The sequence below is a fragment of the Hemiscyllium ocellatum genome, chromosome 26 (assembly GCF_020745735.1).
Source record: "Hemiscyllium ocellatum isolate sHemOce1 chromosome 26, sHemOce1.pat.X.cur, whole genome shotgun sequence".
NCBI classification, from domain to species: domain Eukaryota; kingdom Metazoa; phylum Chordata; class Chondrichthyes; order Orectolobiformes; family Hemiscylliidae; genus Hemiscyllium; species Hemiscyllium ocellatum.
This window is the reverse complement of record NC_083426.1, coordinates 48,342,595-48,359,310: the sequence shown is the minus strand read 5'-3', so window position 1 is coordinate 48,359,310 and position 16,716 is coordinate 48,342,595.

Genomic DNA, 16,716 nt, shown 5'->3' with positions numbered 1-16,716 from the left:
GAGTTGTAGGATGGTGTTTGGAGACTGGCAGTTGTTGGCGTCGAGTACTGAAGCTTTTGCCGCGATGCATCCTTGTGGGGGATGCTAGTGTAGAGTGCGGAAACGTCCATTGTTCCAAGGAATGTTTCCGGTTCGACTGGTCCGTGGGTGCTGAGTTTCTGTAAGAAATCCGTAGTGTTGCGACAGAAGCTGGTGGTCCCCTGTACAATAGGTTTCAAGATGCCTTCCACATAGCCAGAGAGGCTATGAAGGGTCCTTAAACAAAGCTTTGAGAGTAGAACTTAGGAATGGTAGGGGAGCTGCTACTTACTGGGAGCGCATTATAGGCCTCCAAAGAGTCATCGGGAAATCAAGGAACAAATATACATTGTTCCTAAAGGTGTAAAAAGATAAAAAGAGGGTAATTTTACTGGGGATTTCAACTTTCCCAACATAAAATGGGATAGTCATAATGGTGAGGTTTTAAAGGGGATGGATTTCTTGAACTGTATCCAGGGGAGTTTTTCATAGAAGGCTCAATAAGGGATGGCACAGTGCTGGAAGATTCTGGGGAAAGAAACTGGACAAGTATGTTAACACCAAGAAGACCGTTGTAGGTTTACAGTAAAATATAGTTGGTCAGATGCTATTTAACCTCGATAAGTGCAAGGTGATATACTTTGGAAGAAGAAACAAGATGAGGCAGTGGTTGATGAATCACAGGACACTGGTTAACTTAGAGGAACAGAGGAATCTTGGTGTAATTACTCACAGATCCCTGAAGTCAGCAGAGCACGTAAATAGGATTGTTAAGAAGGTATATGGGACACTTGTTTCATCAATCATGGCACAGAATATAATGAGGGAATAATGTTGGAATTGAACATAGCATTAGTCGGGCCATAACTGGAATTATATTGTGTGTGCAGTTCTGGTCACCTCACTACAGGCAGGAAGTGATAGCACTGAAGGGGATACAGAAGAGGTTCACCAGGATGTTGCCTGGGATGGTGAAATTAAGCTAAAAGTGGAGACTAGATAGACTTGAATTGTTTTCTATAAAGAAGAGGGGACTGAGTGGGGATATGATTGAGGTGTATAAAATTGACTAGAATGGGCGGGCAGAACAAACAACTCTTTCTACACATCACTCAAAACAGAAATCAGACCTCAAGGTGCAATTGATTAGGCCACATACTCCAATGGGAAAAAATGCAAGCATTTGAATGGAGCCACACAGCACAGAGATTAGTCCAAGCTTTACAACAGCTATTTCTTCGGAACCTCCAACCCAAACATCTTGCTTCGCGATCCTAATTGGGTCGTGATTCGTGATGCGAGAAGAACCATTGTTGCATAGTTATTCCAATATCTCAGCTTGTAGTAGAATGGTGAGTAACCATTCCTTCAAAGGGATATTCCCTTTCCCTGTTCACATACTTTAGGAGGATGCAACAAGAAAATGTGAAAACTTGGACAACCAGAGGAATAAAAGAGTCATATAAGTTGCCAGAAAAATTAATGCATACAAGTAGAAAGTTCTTATGGTCACCAATCACCTGAATACAGAATGAGTAGAAGCTTTTTCTGTTGATGAATCTCATTGGGTAGTAAGGGTGTAATCACTGATGCCAGGGAGGGTCGAGCAAGGAAATGAAACCTATTTTCTTTTTTTCTAGCAATAGCCATTCTATCTGAAATTCAATGTATTGTAAGTACTTGGAAATGTAGCATTAGTGACCTGCGAGATCCACAAATGATATGTTGCTTCCCACGTGCACGGGTCAGTGATGTCTCAGATTGACCGCAGGACATTCTGAAGGGAGAGGGCAAACAGCCAGCAGTCACAGTGCATATAAGCACCAAAGATATAGGTATAAATGGGATGAGGTCCAACAAGCAGAATTTAGGAAGTTAGGAGTCGTTAAAAAGTAGGACCTCAGAGGTAGTTATCTCAGGATTGCTACAAGTGCCAAGTGCTCAGAAGGATGAATGAGTGGATTGAGAGATGGTGCAGGAGGGAGGGGTTCAGATTTTTGGGAGATTGGGACCGGTTCAGGGGGAGGTGGGAACTATTACAAATCGGACAGTCTACACCTGGGCAGGACTGGAACCAATGGTCTTGTGAGGATCTCAACTCTGAATACAGGCTGTTGTCAGGAACAAGCATTTAATACATGCTCTTACTAACAACAGGATGGTTTCTTGATGCAAGTAACATGACAAAATGGCTTCTAGGCTGCAAATTCACAGTTCTGCTTAAGCTTTTAACCCTGCTCAAAGATGCATTCCTGAATTAACCACAGAGTACCGAAACAAAGATTAGCAGACAAGGCTTCCTTTACAGACTAAATAAGACATCACTAGCCATCCTAACTGACGTTGCAAGTGCAGGTGCAATGGGAGATAAAAAAGCTTGGGATGTGTAAAACAAAGTTGGTTCCCTGGAAATATCATTGGGTTAAGTTCCTGTCATAATGTAATTTTATTAAATTTGATTGGTAATTGTTTGAACTTGCTCTGTAACCATGGTTGTACTTCTTTTCAAAAAAGATATAAAAATGTCTTTGTCTTAAGCTATGTGCAGCAGTTTCTCCTAAGGACACACAGAAGTGTGTAACCTCCATGTTGCTGATCAACCTGTGCCTGGCCGTGATAATAGTGTTTATTGACCGATCGCAGAACCGAGAGACCCCCATCCCGCCCAAGTCCAGATTTTCACTTGAGGTGCTGGCGAGGGTTTAAATAGTGTGGCAGAGAATGGGAACCAAATGAGGTTAGTGGACAGTAAGGAGGTAGCAGCTAAAGCCTTAAGCAACTTAATAATGAAGTCAGCATGACTAAGGGGAAGTGTAAGCAGGGAGCAGATGATGCACGCAAAGGGACAGGTGCTCTGAGGCCCATTTGTTTTAATACGAGTAGTGAGGTAGGTAAGGCAGATGAACTTAGGGCTAGGATTAGTGCCTGGAAGTATGATGTTATTGCTATTACTGAAACTCGGTTGAGGGAAGGGCGAGATTGGCAACTAAATATCCCAGAATGCAGATGCTTCAGGCAGGATAGAGGGGGAGGTAAAAGAGGTGGAGGAGTTGCACTATTGGTCAGAGAGGATATTACAGTTGTGCTGAACAAGGGCACAATGGAGGATTCAAGCAGCAAGACATTACGGACAGAGCTTAGAAATAGGAAGGGTGCAGTAACAATGCTGGGGCTGTACTACAGGCCCCCAACAGCAAGCGTGAGATAGAGGTACAAATATGTAGAGATGTTAAGGAAATACTTAGGAGCAACAGGGAAATTTTAATTTTCCCAACATTGACTGTTAGAGGTTTAATGTAGCAGAATTTGTAAGGAATATCTAGGAGGGTTTTCTAGAGGAGTATGTAAACAGTCTAACTCGGGACGGGCCACACTGGACCTGGTGTTGGCGAATGAGCCTGGCCAGGTGGTTGAAGTTTTAATAGGAGATTACTTTGAGAGTAGTGATCACAATTCCGTCCGTTTTAGAAAACTCATGGACAAAGACGAGAGTGGTCCTAAAGGAAGAGTGCTAAATTGGGGGAAGACCAACTATAGCAAAATTCGGTAGGAGGTGGGACCAAGTGGGTTGGGACCAAGTATTTGGTGTAAATCCACATTTGATATGTGGGAGGATTTAAAGAGAGGTTCATTAGCGTGCAGGACAGACATGTCCTTGTGAAAATGAGGGACTGAAATAGCGAGATTAGAGAACCATGAACGACAGGTGAAATTAAGAGACTAGCTAAGACGAAAAAGGAAGCATACATAAGGTCTAGGTGACTGAAAACAGACGAAGCTTTGAAAGAATATTGGACAAGTCGGACCAATCTGAAATGAGGAATAAAGAGGGATAAAAGGTCATAGTCATAGAGTCATAGTTATAGAGATGTACAGCACAGAAACAGACCCTTCAGTCCAACTCATCCATGCCAACCAGATATCCCAACCCAATCTAGTCCCACCTGCCAGCACCCGGCCCCTCCAAACCGTTCCTATTCATATACCCATTCAAATGCCTTTTAAATGTTGTAATTGTACCAGCCTCCATCGCTTCCTTTGGCAGCTCATTCCATACATGCACCACCCTCTGAGTGAAAAAGTTGCCCCTTAGGTCTCTTTTATATTTTTCCCCTCTCACCCTAAACCTATACCCTCTAGTTCTGGACTGTCCTTTCCCCCCCCAGGAAAAGACTTTGTCTATCTATCCTACCCATACCCCTCATGATTTTGTTAACCTCTATAAGGTAACCCCTCAGCCTCAGACGCTCCAGGGAAAACAGCCCCAGCCTGTTCAGCCTTTCCTGACAGCCCAACCCTGGCAATATCCTTTCTGAATTCTTTCAAGTTTCACAACATCTTTCCTATCGGAAGGAGACCAGAACTGCATGCAAGATTCCAACAGGGGCCTATCTTTAGCAAATAGGAAAATCTCAAACCCTTTTATTCATATATAAGGAGCAAGAGGGTAATGAGGAAGAGGGTTGGCCCACTCAAGGGCAAAGGAGGGAAGTTATGCATGGAGTCAGAGAAAATGGATGAGATTCTTAATGAGTGTGTCGGTATTCACTGAGGAGAGAGACATGACAGATGTTGAGGTTAGGGATAGATGTCTGATTGCTCTAGGTCAAGTCAGCATAAGGAGGGAGGAAGTGTTGGGTATTCTAAAGGCAGCATAGTGGACATGTACCCCCGGTCCAAATAGGATCTGTAACAGGTTAATAAAGGAAGCAAGAGAGGAAATAGCTGGGGCCTTAACAGATATCGTTGCAGCATCCTTGAACACGGGTGAGGTCCTGGAGGACTGGAGAATTGCTAATGTTATCCCCTTCTTGAAGAAGGGTAGGAAGGGTAATCCAGGTATTTATAAATCAGTAAACCTGATATCAGGGGTAGGGAAGCTGCTGGAGAAGATACCAAGGGATAGGATCTATTTCCATTTGGAAGAAAATGGGCTTATCAGAGATAGGCAACATGGTTTTGTGCAGGGAAGGTCATGTCAGAGAAGGTCAGGGTAGGCCAACTTAATAAAATTCTTTGAGGAAGTTACAAACTTGATTGATGAAGGAAGGGCTGTGGATGTCATATACATGGACTTCAGTAAAGCTTTTGATAAAGTTCCCCATGGTAAGCTGATGGAGAAAGTGAAGTCGCATGAAGTCCAGGGTATAATAGCTAGATGGACAGAGAATTGGCTGGACAACAAGAGACAGAGAGTATCAGTGGAAGGAAGTTTCTCAAAATGGAGAACAGTGACCAGGGGTGCTCCACAGGGATCATTTTGGAACCACTGTTGTTTGTGATATATATAAATGATCTGGAGGAAGGTATAGGTGGTCTGATTAGCAAGTTTGCAGATGACAGTAAGATTGGTGGAGTAGCAGATAGTGAAGGGGACTATCAGAGAATGCAGCAGAATATAGATAGATTGGAGAGATGGGTGAAGAAATGGCAGATGGAGTTCAATACGAGGTGATGCATTTCAGAAGATCTAATTCAAGATCAAACTTTACAATAAATGGAAAAGCCCTGGGGAAAACTGATGTACAGAGAGATCCAGACGTTCAGGTCCATTGTACCGTGAAGGTGGCAACGCTGGTCAATAGAGTGGTAAAGAAGGCATACGGCATGCAGTGGTTGAAGGGGACCTGATTGAGGTCTACAAAATCATGAGAAGTAGAGACAGGGTGGATAGCAAGAAGCTTTTTCCGCCCCAGAGTAAGGGACTCAATTACTAAGGGATATGAGTTCGAGGTGAGAGGGGAAACATTTAAGGGAGATAGGCGTGGAAAATTCTTTATGCAAAGGATGGTGGGTGCCTGGAACAGATTGCCTGTGGAGATGGTAGAGGAAGGCACAATAGCATCATTTAAGATGTATCTAGACAGATACATGAATGGTCAGGCAGCAGAGGGTTACAGATCCTTGGAAAATAGATGACTAGTTTAGATAGAGGATCTTGATCGGCGCAAGCTTAGAGGGCCTGTTCTGTGCTGTAGTTTTCTTTGTTCTTTGTTCATAAATGCAGGCATTATGCAGTTAATTCAAGTAGGAAAATGTGACTAGATTTTGAGAAGTCAATTTAGATTAGATTAGATTAGATTACTTACAGTGTGGAAATAGGCCCTTCGGCCCTTAAGTCCACACCAACCCGCTGAAGCGCAACCCAGCCACACCCCTACATTTACCCCTTACCTAACACTACGGGCAATTTAGCATGGCCAATTCACCTGACCCGCACATCTTTGGACTGTGGGAGGAAACCGGAGCACCCGGAGGAAACCCACGCAGATACGGGGAGAACGTGCAAACTCCACATAGTCAGTCGCCTGAGTCGGGAATTGAACCCGGGTCTCAGGCGCTGTGAGGCAGCAGTGCTAACCACTGTGCCACAGTGCCGCCCACCTGTGCCATCGTGCCGCCCACGGGACTACACTGAAAAACTTTGGGAAACAAGGCTCTATTGTGTTGCACATTTTGGGTGACCAACAACAGGTATCTGGGAGAGAAGTTGTAAATGTTGTTTTCTGATGACATTTCTCAAAATATGGCCTGCCAAGTAGACAACCCCATTTAACTTAATTATTAAAAGCAGTAGATACCATTTAGATATTTTTGTTTCATGATATTTCTACCTCATTTTCTTTAAAACAAACTGCACCGATTTTTATGACAAAATCAAAGTCCTCTAATCCTGAATGTGCAAAGCACAACAGTAAAACACATCTTTATTTAAAAGCCTGTTTTTATTTTCATTTGCACAAATGGAACTAACAATAGACATTTCCAGCCAGAAGTTGGACTCTAAACCAGTCAATACCCCTTATATGTAAAATCTTATTTGCAACCAGAGCACACGATCTTTCAATGAGAAGTTGAGTTGAATTTTCTACAGCTTTGAATTTGCCTGCCAATTTCCTCAGCATTGATTAATGGTTTACTAATAGGTATTATCCAACTAACTTTTTAAGATTGTGATTGACAAACACCGCTGTCTGGTATCACTCAGAGACTGATTCCATCCCAAATCCCAGGTTGGCATGGAGATAACATATCGGAAATCTTATGGTCACATTATCTCCACCAGTTCCTCTAAATATAACACAATTCCTCACTCATTAGCCCTCTACTCTCATCCATTGGTAACTGGCTCGAACTACTCTCCACAGCTGGCATCTATCTCTCCACTGATTAGATTAGATTACTTACAGTGTGGAAACAGGCCCTTTGGCCCAACAAGTCCACACCGACCTGCCAAAGCTCAACCCACCCATACCGCTACATTTACCCCTTACCTAACACTACGGGCAATTTAGCATGGCCAATTCACCTGACCTGCACATCTTTGGACTGTGGGAGGAAACCGGAGCACCCGGAGGAAACCCACGCAGACACGGGAAGAACGTGCAAACTCCACACAGTCAGTCGCCTGAGATGGGAACTGAACCCGGGTCTCTGGCGCTGTGAGGCAGCAGTGCTAACCACAGTGCCACAGTGCCACCGTGCCGTCCACTGCTTCTTGCCAACTCATGAACTTGCCACAGCCTTCATCTCTTTCCACTTCTACTCTGCTTGTAGCCTGCAACTCCCTTTGGCCTCTGGCTCTCTCATTTTCCATACTGGCTTCCCGCTTATCCTTGAGTGACCGCCTTCACGGAATCCCTGATTGGCCAATTGGAGCCAGGGGAATAATTGAGGTAAATGAATATGATCTCACAGATGTTACTGAAATAGGCTACAAAAAGCCCCAGGCTCAGTTGATGTATAGTCCATCTGGACAAAAGCAAAAAAAAGGCAAGGGAATGAAATATTGGCAGGAGTAGAGTTTAAACTCCAAACAGTTTGTCACTCTGTAGGCAAAGCTATAAACCAACAAATAGTAGTAGGAGTATGTAAAAAGAACAGAGCAATAATTATGGGTTACTTTAATTATCATGTTGATTGAATTAATCAAATTGGAAAGGGTAACAAAGACAACAAATTCATAGAGTGCATTGGGACAGTTTTGAGCCATTTATCATGGAGTCAACCAGGGTGCAGAATCTTGTAATGTTAATGAGGCAGCCTTATTAAACAACCCTAAAGAGTAAAAGATCCCGAACAAGTACTGATCATAACATGATGGAATTTAATATCCAGTTTGAGAAAGAGAAACTTATCTAAGGAAATTACGACGAAGTGAGCATAGAGTGAGCTGAAGTGAACTAGGTGGGAAGATTAGCAGGAATGATAGGAAGCAAGCACTGGCAGACATTTAAAGAAGTTATTCATGACTCTCAGCAAAAAAAGGAAAGATTCTAAGACAGGCATAAGCCAACCATGGCTAACCAAGGAAGTTAAGATTTATTTTTGTCCTACAGAAATGATGAAGACACAAAATCAATATTCTGCCTCAGTTTTCATGATTAAGGACATTGAAACCATTCCGACAGTAACAAGCAATTCAGAGGTTATAGGAAAAGAGCAACTTAAAATAATAGGCAGTCTGTAGGCTCCTGTGCTCGGGCTTGTCCTTTTCATTGTTTTTTTCTTCCATCTTCTTTTCTCGGCGTTTTTTTAGTTTTTGCTTAAACTACCTTATAAAGAGAGCTCTTCAATAGGAAGGGGGCTTCAATGGGGTCAGGAGTGGATGCATCTTCAGAGGCAGTGTAATCACAGAGTCAGCCAGCCTGTGAAGCCCAGAGCGGCTTTCGGCAGCGACACGGTGTGGGCTTATGTCGCCCGGAGTGGGACTCGAACAGCAGCATGACATGGGTAGTGAAACACAGAGTGGGACTCTTGCTGTGGCATGGTGTGGATTGGTGTAGCCCAGAGCAGAACACTTGCAGCAGCAAGGCTGGGCTGGTGAAGACCTGAGCAAAACTCTGGTGTTAGCACAGAATTGGCTGGTGAAGCCATCCACTAATGGCTATCACTAAAGAAATAGCATTAGACAAACTAATGGGGCTAAAGGTAGAAAGATTCCCTGGCCCTGATGGCTTACATCCTAGAAGCCTAAAAAATCAACAGCATTAAAAAGCTGCCAATTTGATAACCCTACTCAAAAATGGGGGGAGGCAAAAACCTGTAACTATTGGCTGATTAGCCTCACATCTATTATTGGAAAAACACTGGAATCAATTATTAAGGAAGTAACAGCAGAATATTTCGTAAACCATTATCTAATCAGGCAGAGTCAGTAGGGTTTCATGAAAGGGAACTCATGTCTGACTAATTTATTAAAATTTTCTGAGGAAGTCTCAATCAGAGTGAATAGAGGAGAATCAGAAGATACTCGACAAGTACCTCCCAACAGAGTAAATCATAAGATAAGAGGTCATGGTGTTGATTAAATTAGATTCCCTACAGTATCGAAATAGGCCCTTTGGCCCAACAATGTCCACACCGTCCCTCCAAAGAGTAACCCATCCAGGCCCATTCCCCTACTGCATATTTACTCCTGACTAATGCACCTAACAATACTGGTAATTTAGTATGGCTAATTCACCTGACCTGCACATCTTTGGATTGTGGGAGGAAACCAAAGCACCCAGAGGAAACCCACACAGACATGGGGAGAATGTGCAAACTCCAGACAGTCACCCAAGGCAGAAATCAAACCCTGGTACCTGACGTTGTGAGGCAGCAGTGCTAACCACTGAGTCACCGTGATTGGAGGTAGTATATTGGTGGATGTAGAATTGGCTAGTAGGCAGGAAACAGCAAGTGTGAGTAAGGGGCTCTTTTTCAGGTTGGTGACCTGTGACCAGTGGGGTTGCACAGGATACAGTGCTGAGACTGCAAGTATTCACAATACATATTAATGACTTGGAGGAAGAAAGTGAATGTACTGCAACCAAATTTGCAGATGACACAAATAGGTGAAAAGGCTTGTGAAAACAATACAAACAGAGATATTGATAGGTTAAATAATTGGGCAAGAAGTTAGTAAATGGAGTATAATCTGGGAACATGTGGAGTTGTACTTTTTGAAAGGGAGAACAAAACAGCAAGATTATTTGAATGGACAAAAACTGCAGAAAGCTGCAAACAAAGGGATTTGATGATACTTGTGCACAAAACCTAGCACACAAGTGCAGCAGGCAATTAGGAAGGCTATTAAGAATGTTGACCCGAATTTCATGGGGACTGGAGTAGAAGAATAGTGAAGTCTTACTGCACTCTCACAAAGAGTCTGGGGCCAAAAGGCATAGTCTTGGAGTAAAGATGTACCAACTTAAGACTAAGGTAAAGAGATATTTCTCCCGTCAGAGGGTTGTGAGCCTTTGGTACTCATTCTCACAGAGGGTTATAGGGACACAGACCTTGCGGTATTTTTAAGGATAGACAGATAGATTCCGAACTGACAGGGAAATCGAGGAATATGGAGAAAGGGCAGGAAAGTGGGGAGGGTCATATCAACAATGATCCTATTGGATGACAGAACAGGCCATTCAATAGGGACCAAATTGCCCACTCTTGTTTCTATTTTTCTTATGATCTTATGATTACCGATGGAACAGATGCCCATTCCAATGTATTATGGTGACTTTTTGCCAGTATGAATTTTTGTGTGAGTCATCTAAGAACTCACTGATTTTGGTGAATACTGGTGAATGCTAAAGAAGTTTGGAGCCTCAGGATTGCTATTACTTCTGCTTAATGAGGAACTGGATACAAGTTTTAGCTATTTGAAATAAAGCGGCAATCCTTTCTTGAGTGCAACATTGCATTAGGGACTCCTGGATCCTTAATCAAAATTGCTCAATGTTGTGGTGACTCTGCCTGGCACTTGCATCTCCTGGACTATCTACCTAGTGATGCTTAAAACCATTTCCTTCTGCAAATTGCAACAATCAAGCTAATGATAAAATAATCAAATTTTCTATATGTTGGTTGAGAGACATTTACTGGTCAGAATAGTAAAACTCACTTGGCTTTTTTATGACCATATATTCGAAATGGAGCTTAAGGATTGATCCAATTTAATGGCATAATGACAGTTCTTAATGTGACAATTGTTTTGCATCCCTCATCCATCTGAAGCTCAATCTGTTCAAAATTGTATGTACTGCCACTGCTTTCACTAATAGGAAGTTGATCATCTGCAATATGGTGTTCACTACATTGAGAAACACCACCAAGGTCCACTGCTGATCCTTGGAATGAGCCAGATGTAGTTCAATGTCACCACGATTTTTACAGCTTCTGACAGTATGTGTAAGAATGTTTTGAGGTCGGAGGTCTTCAACAATCAACAATCAACAATGAGAGCACAATTTCCATTACCATCAGCTAGGCAGACATTAATTGCAATAATGATTTTCTAGGGAAGAAATTTGTCACAACCAAGATCTGAAGAGTAATGTCCCAAGGCAAAGACGTCTAAATTGTTCTGGTGACAAGCAATTATTTAATTACAGCACTTTTTCTGATCTGTTGTGAAATATAAAAATTTCTAGCCCACTTCAAATGGGTAGAATTATTAGACATTAGGTATGTAGAAACATTCATTTTCCCTTAATTCACCATCCATTACTCCAAGTACTGCAGACCAAAGCATTTGTATCAAGTCACCAAAGTGACTCAGCAATTCAGAAGTGCATATAATATAAGATGAAGTCCACACTAACAATAGTACATGACACTGACATATATGCAAATCAAATAAAAGGACAACAGCAGTGCATCACAAACTATTTTTCAATATTATATTTTAACTCACCATCACCTTCTAGAGGGCAACTAAAAATGGTAACAAATGGTGACTTGCCAGTGACAGTCATTCGCCTTAACAATTATATAATAGGAGCTCTTAAAAATCAACAGATAACAACAAAATCAAAACACAAAAAAAGATGTAAAATAACAAATACTTTGAATGTAACAATGCAGAAAGAGGCCAAAGTGAACACAGGCCTCATAGAGAATGAGGCAGGGAAAACAATTATGGGGAACCAGAAAATGGCAGAGGAGTAAGTAATAAATTTCTATCAGTCTTCACAGTATAAGACATTACCAGCATTCCAAAAAATACCAAATAAGCAAAGGGTTAAAGCAGGAGAGGAAATAAAACTAAAGGATGTCACTGGAGGATGACAACAGGAAAATTAATGAGACTAAGTGCCGATAAGTTCCTGGACTGGATATTAAAATCCTAGGATTTTAAAGGAAGTAGCTAGACATACTAGATTAAAAATCACACAACACCAGGTTACAGTTCAACAGGTTTAATTGGAAGCACTAGCTTTCGGAGCGCCACTCCTTCATCAGGTGGATGTGGAGGACACAATTGTAAGACACAGAATTTATAGCAAAAGTTCACAGTGTGATGTAACTGAAATTATACATTGAAAAATACCTTATTGTTTGTTGAGTCTTTCATCTGTTAGAATAACATGATAGTTTCACTTCTCTCATATGTAAATCACAAAACCTTTTTTTAAAAGTTACATTCTCAGGTTAACCTGAGAGGTCAAAGTGAACACAGGCCCCATAGAGAATGAGGCAGGGGAAACAACTGTGTCTTACAATTGGGTCCTCCACAACCACTGATGAAGGAGCGGCGCTCTGAAAGCTAGTGCTTCCATTTAAACCTGTTGGACTATAACCTGGTGTTGTGTGATTTTTAACTTTCTATACCCCAGTCCAACACTGGCATCTCCAAATCAGACATACTAGATGTATTGGCAATAATCTTCCAAGAATTCTTAAGTTCTGGAAATGTCCCAGTGGATTGGAAAATGCCAATGTAACACCATATTCTAAAAGAAAGGGAGACAAAAAATAAGGAACTAACTATAAGTCAGTTAGTTCAATATTTGGTAATGGGAATATGTTAAAGTCTTATATATGATGCAATAGCAGAGTATTTATGAAGACATAATGTAATCACAGAAACATAAAAACATAGAAAATAGGTGCAGGAGTGGGCTATTCAGCCCTTCAAGCCTGTACCACCATGCAATATGATCATGGTTAATCATGCAATTTCAGTATCTTACTCCTGCTTTCTCTCCATATCCCTTGATCCCTTTAGCCATAAGGACCATTTAATGATGACTAGGCCCCCACACATGATCCATATTATCATTCCACATTATCATTCCACCATCACTAGGTTGACAAGCCTTTCCACTGCCAAAAATACACACAGACTACTTTCTCTGAAAACTCTACTTAGCAAATGACATATATAAGCCAAGAGCGGGGTGCCCTTCTCAGCCATGCATCCTTTTCTGGATTCAACCAATTGCATGATGCAGCAAAGATTGGCTTCCCAAAATGTTTATGTCTCTGTCAATGTGGCTAGTTACTGATCTGTTGAATAATACATGTCTCGCCACAAGAATTCCAACAGGCTTTTAAACAAGCTGACAAGCAGTTTACTACCAAGATAAATTGACATTTTATCAGAATCAGATGACAGCCATGTCATGCTTTTCCATTCTTTTGTACAGTATGTAGAGTAATGGTAAACCAATAGCGCTGGTCAGTAGTGTCAATTTTCACATGCAACTGTCTCAGTACTCTCTTCCATGTGGAGGTACAAATCCTATCCCGTGTGATTAATTGCAATTTTGATTAGTAGATGAAAAAAGTAATGACTCCATTGCACTCATGATATACATATTTCTCTCACCTGCATGAAAAAGCCATCCTCTGTTACTTCTTGTGGTCTCACTGCAGAAACAGGACCACAACTTACTCTTGGTGGAATAAACAGTTTGAAAGGATTTTCTTTCACACCATCGCTAACCACCTTAGGTTCCATTGTGTCGTATCTATTGAGGCAAAAAATGTAACACTCAAATTTGAAAAATGATTGTTGATGTGAAGCCTCTGCCAATAAAGTTAATTAGAGAGTCAACAGGCATTGTTTCTAACAATCTGATATTTTTCTTAATATAACTTTGATTCATCTCAATTAAATATGTGCAAAATATCACCATGAGCTCTATTACTATACATATTTGAAAGCAAAACCATACTACTTTCACAATTTCAGCTAGCTATAGGATTTTAATGTTATAGCTATACCATTTAGAGATTTATTTGTGAAAAGTAAAAAATAAACAAACCATATAAATCAAAAATAAACCTTATGAAAAGATCCGATGAATATCGAATCAAAAGTTTATAAGGAGCAATATTCATCCTGTTATCTTAAGTGCACAAAAGGAGAGATGCATTCCTTGATTGGAGGACCAGCAGGCAGTTGGACAGCTTGAAAATATCTGAGTGAGCTAATGTGTTGCAACGGCAGCCTTTTGCGAAAAACAGAATCCTTTTGCCAAGCTGCCTTGATTGGAGGACCAGCAGGCAGTTGATTAGCTTGAAAGTAGGTGAGTGAGCTAATGAGTCACAACGGCAGCCTTTTGCAAGAACCAGACAACCCTTCTGTCAGAGCTGGGGGATGTTGTCTGCTGTTGGAAAGGGGGAGGCCAGCTGCAAGATAAGTGAGTAGAGACACAGCTCCAAACAGATGTGGAAGAGGAGAATTCAAGATGGGAGTCTGGAAGGGGATAGAAGCAGCAGGCTGCTTGGAGGATAGGGAAGGTGGAGGCTGGCAGAGAGGGTGACTTCAGGGAAAGAAGCTGCAGAAGGGAAATCCAGTGAAGACAGCTGTGAAAGAGCAGTGAGGAACACAAACAGGCTTTAAAAGAGGGATGAAGGTAAGATGGAGGCTGCAAGAGAATGGTTAGGAGAAGGGTGCTGCAACAGTGGGTTGGAGAGGAGTCAATCATAAAAGAGGTAGGGGGAGGAAGGAGGTGTAGTGGACAACAAAGAAGGTTACCTCAGATTACAACGGGATCTTGGTCAGATGGGCCAGTGGGCTGAGAAGTGGCAGATGGAGTTTAATATAGATAAAGGCAAGATGTTCCATTTTGAGAAAGCAAATCTTAACAGGACTTATACACTTAATGGTAAGGCCCTAGGGAGTGTTGCTGAACATGGAGTACAGATTCATGGGTAGATAGGATAGTGAAGTAGGCGTTTGGTATGCTTTCCTTTATTGGTCAGAGTATTGAATAAAGGAGTTGGGAGTCATGTTGCGGCTGTACAAGACATTGGTTAGGCCACTGTTGGAATATTGCATGCAATTCTGGTCTCCTTCCTAACGGAAAGATGTTGTGAAACTTGAAAGGGTTCAGAAAAGATTTACAAGGATATCGCCAGGGTTAGAGGATTTGAACTATAGGGAGAGGTTGAATAAGCTAAGGCTGTTTTCCCGGAAGCATCGGAGACTGAGGGTGACCTTATTAGAGGTTTATAAATCATGAGGGGCATGGTTAGGATAAATAGACAAAGTCTTTTCCCTGGGGTCAGGGAGTTCACAACTGGAGGGAGTAAGTTTAGGGTGAGAGGGGAATGATATAAAAGAGACCTAAGAGCCAACGTTTTCACTGAGGGAGGTAAGTGTATGGAATGAGCTGCCAGAGAAAGTGGTGGAGGATGGTACAATTGCAACATTTAAAAGGCATCTGGATGGGTATATGAAAAGGAGGGGTTTGGAGGGATATGGGTAGGGTGCTGGCAGGTGGGACTACTCCTGTACTCAATACTCTGACCAATTAAGGAAAGCATACTAAACGCCTTCTTCACTATCTTATCTACCTGCGACTCCACCTTCAAGGAGCTATGAACCTGCACTCCAAGGTCTCTTTGTTCAGCAACACTTCCTAGGACCTTACTATTCAATGTATAAGTGCTGCAAAGATTTGCTTTCCCAAAATGCAGCACCTCGCATTTATCTGAATTAAACTCCATCTGCCACTTCTCAGCCCATTGGCCCATCTCGTCAAGATCCTGCTGTAATCTGAGGTAACCCTCTTCGCTGTCCACAAACTGGAAAAATCAGATTGGGAGGCAATAGTAGCTTGGAAGAGGATTTCATAGAATGCCTTAGAGATAGTTTCTTAGAGCAGTACATTCTGGAGTGGACCAGAGGGCAGGTATTATTAGATTTGGCATTGTGTAATATGATAAGATTAATCATTGCCCTCAGAATAATGGACCCTTAGGTAGCAGTATTGATAGTATGACTGAATTTTGCACCATGTTTGAGGGGGAGAAGATTAGGTCTGAGACTGGTATATTAAACCTAAATAAGGGCAACTTTGTACACATGAAAGCTAAGCTGGCTGAACTGAACTTGCGTACTTGGCTCGGGAATACATCATTGGAGATCCAAGAGACAGTTAAGGACTCAGAATAAATATGATCCCACTATAAAGAAGAGTTTAAAATGGAGAGCCGAGGGATCCAAGACGGCGGTGTCCTGCTAGGATTGTGTTTGCTGGGCTCCACACCACAACATCAACAGGACAGAGCTAGAACCCGTCCCACCCATGATACTGAGAGTAAAAACACAGTAAAAGTGCTCAAGAACCTGAAAAAGTTACTTACATTTGTTTTTACTGCAGAGGAATGTCAAAGAAAAGAAGAAGCTTTGACAAAGGGTCAGTTAGACTCGAAACGTCAGCTCTTTTCTCTCCTTACAGATGCTGCCAGACCTGCTGACATTTTCCAGCATTTTCTCTTTTGGTTTCAGATTCCAGCATCCACAGTAATTTGCTTTTATAAAGGAGGAAGCTTGCCCGGGGCTAGGGCAACGGCCCAGCACACTGAAGCAGCAGGCTTGCTTGCTCACCAGACCCTGGTTGAGGAGCTGGCCAAATCTTGCGAGAGCCTGAGGAAGCAGATCGAAGAAAAAAATCGAGGAGAAGCTGGCTCCAG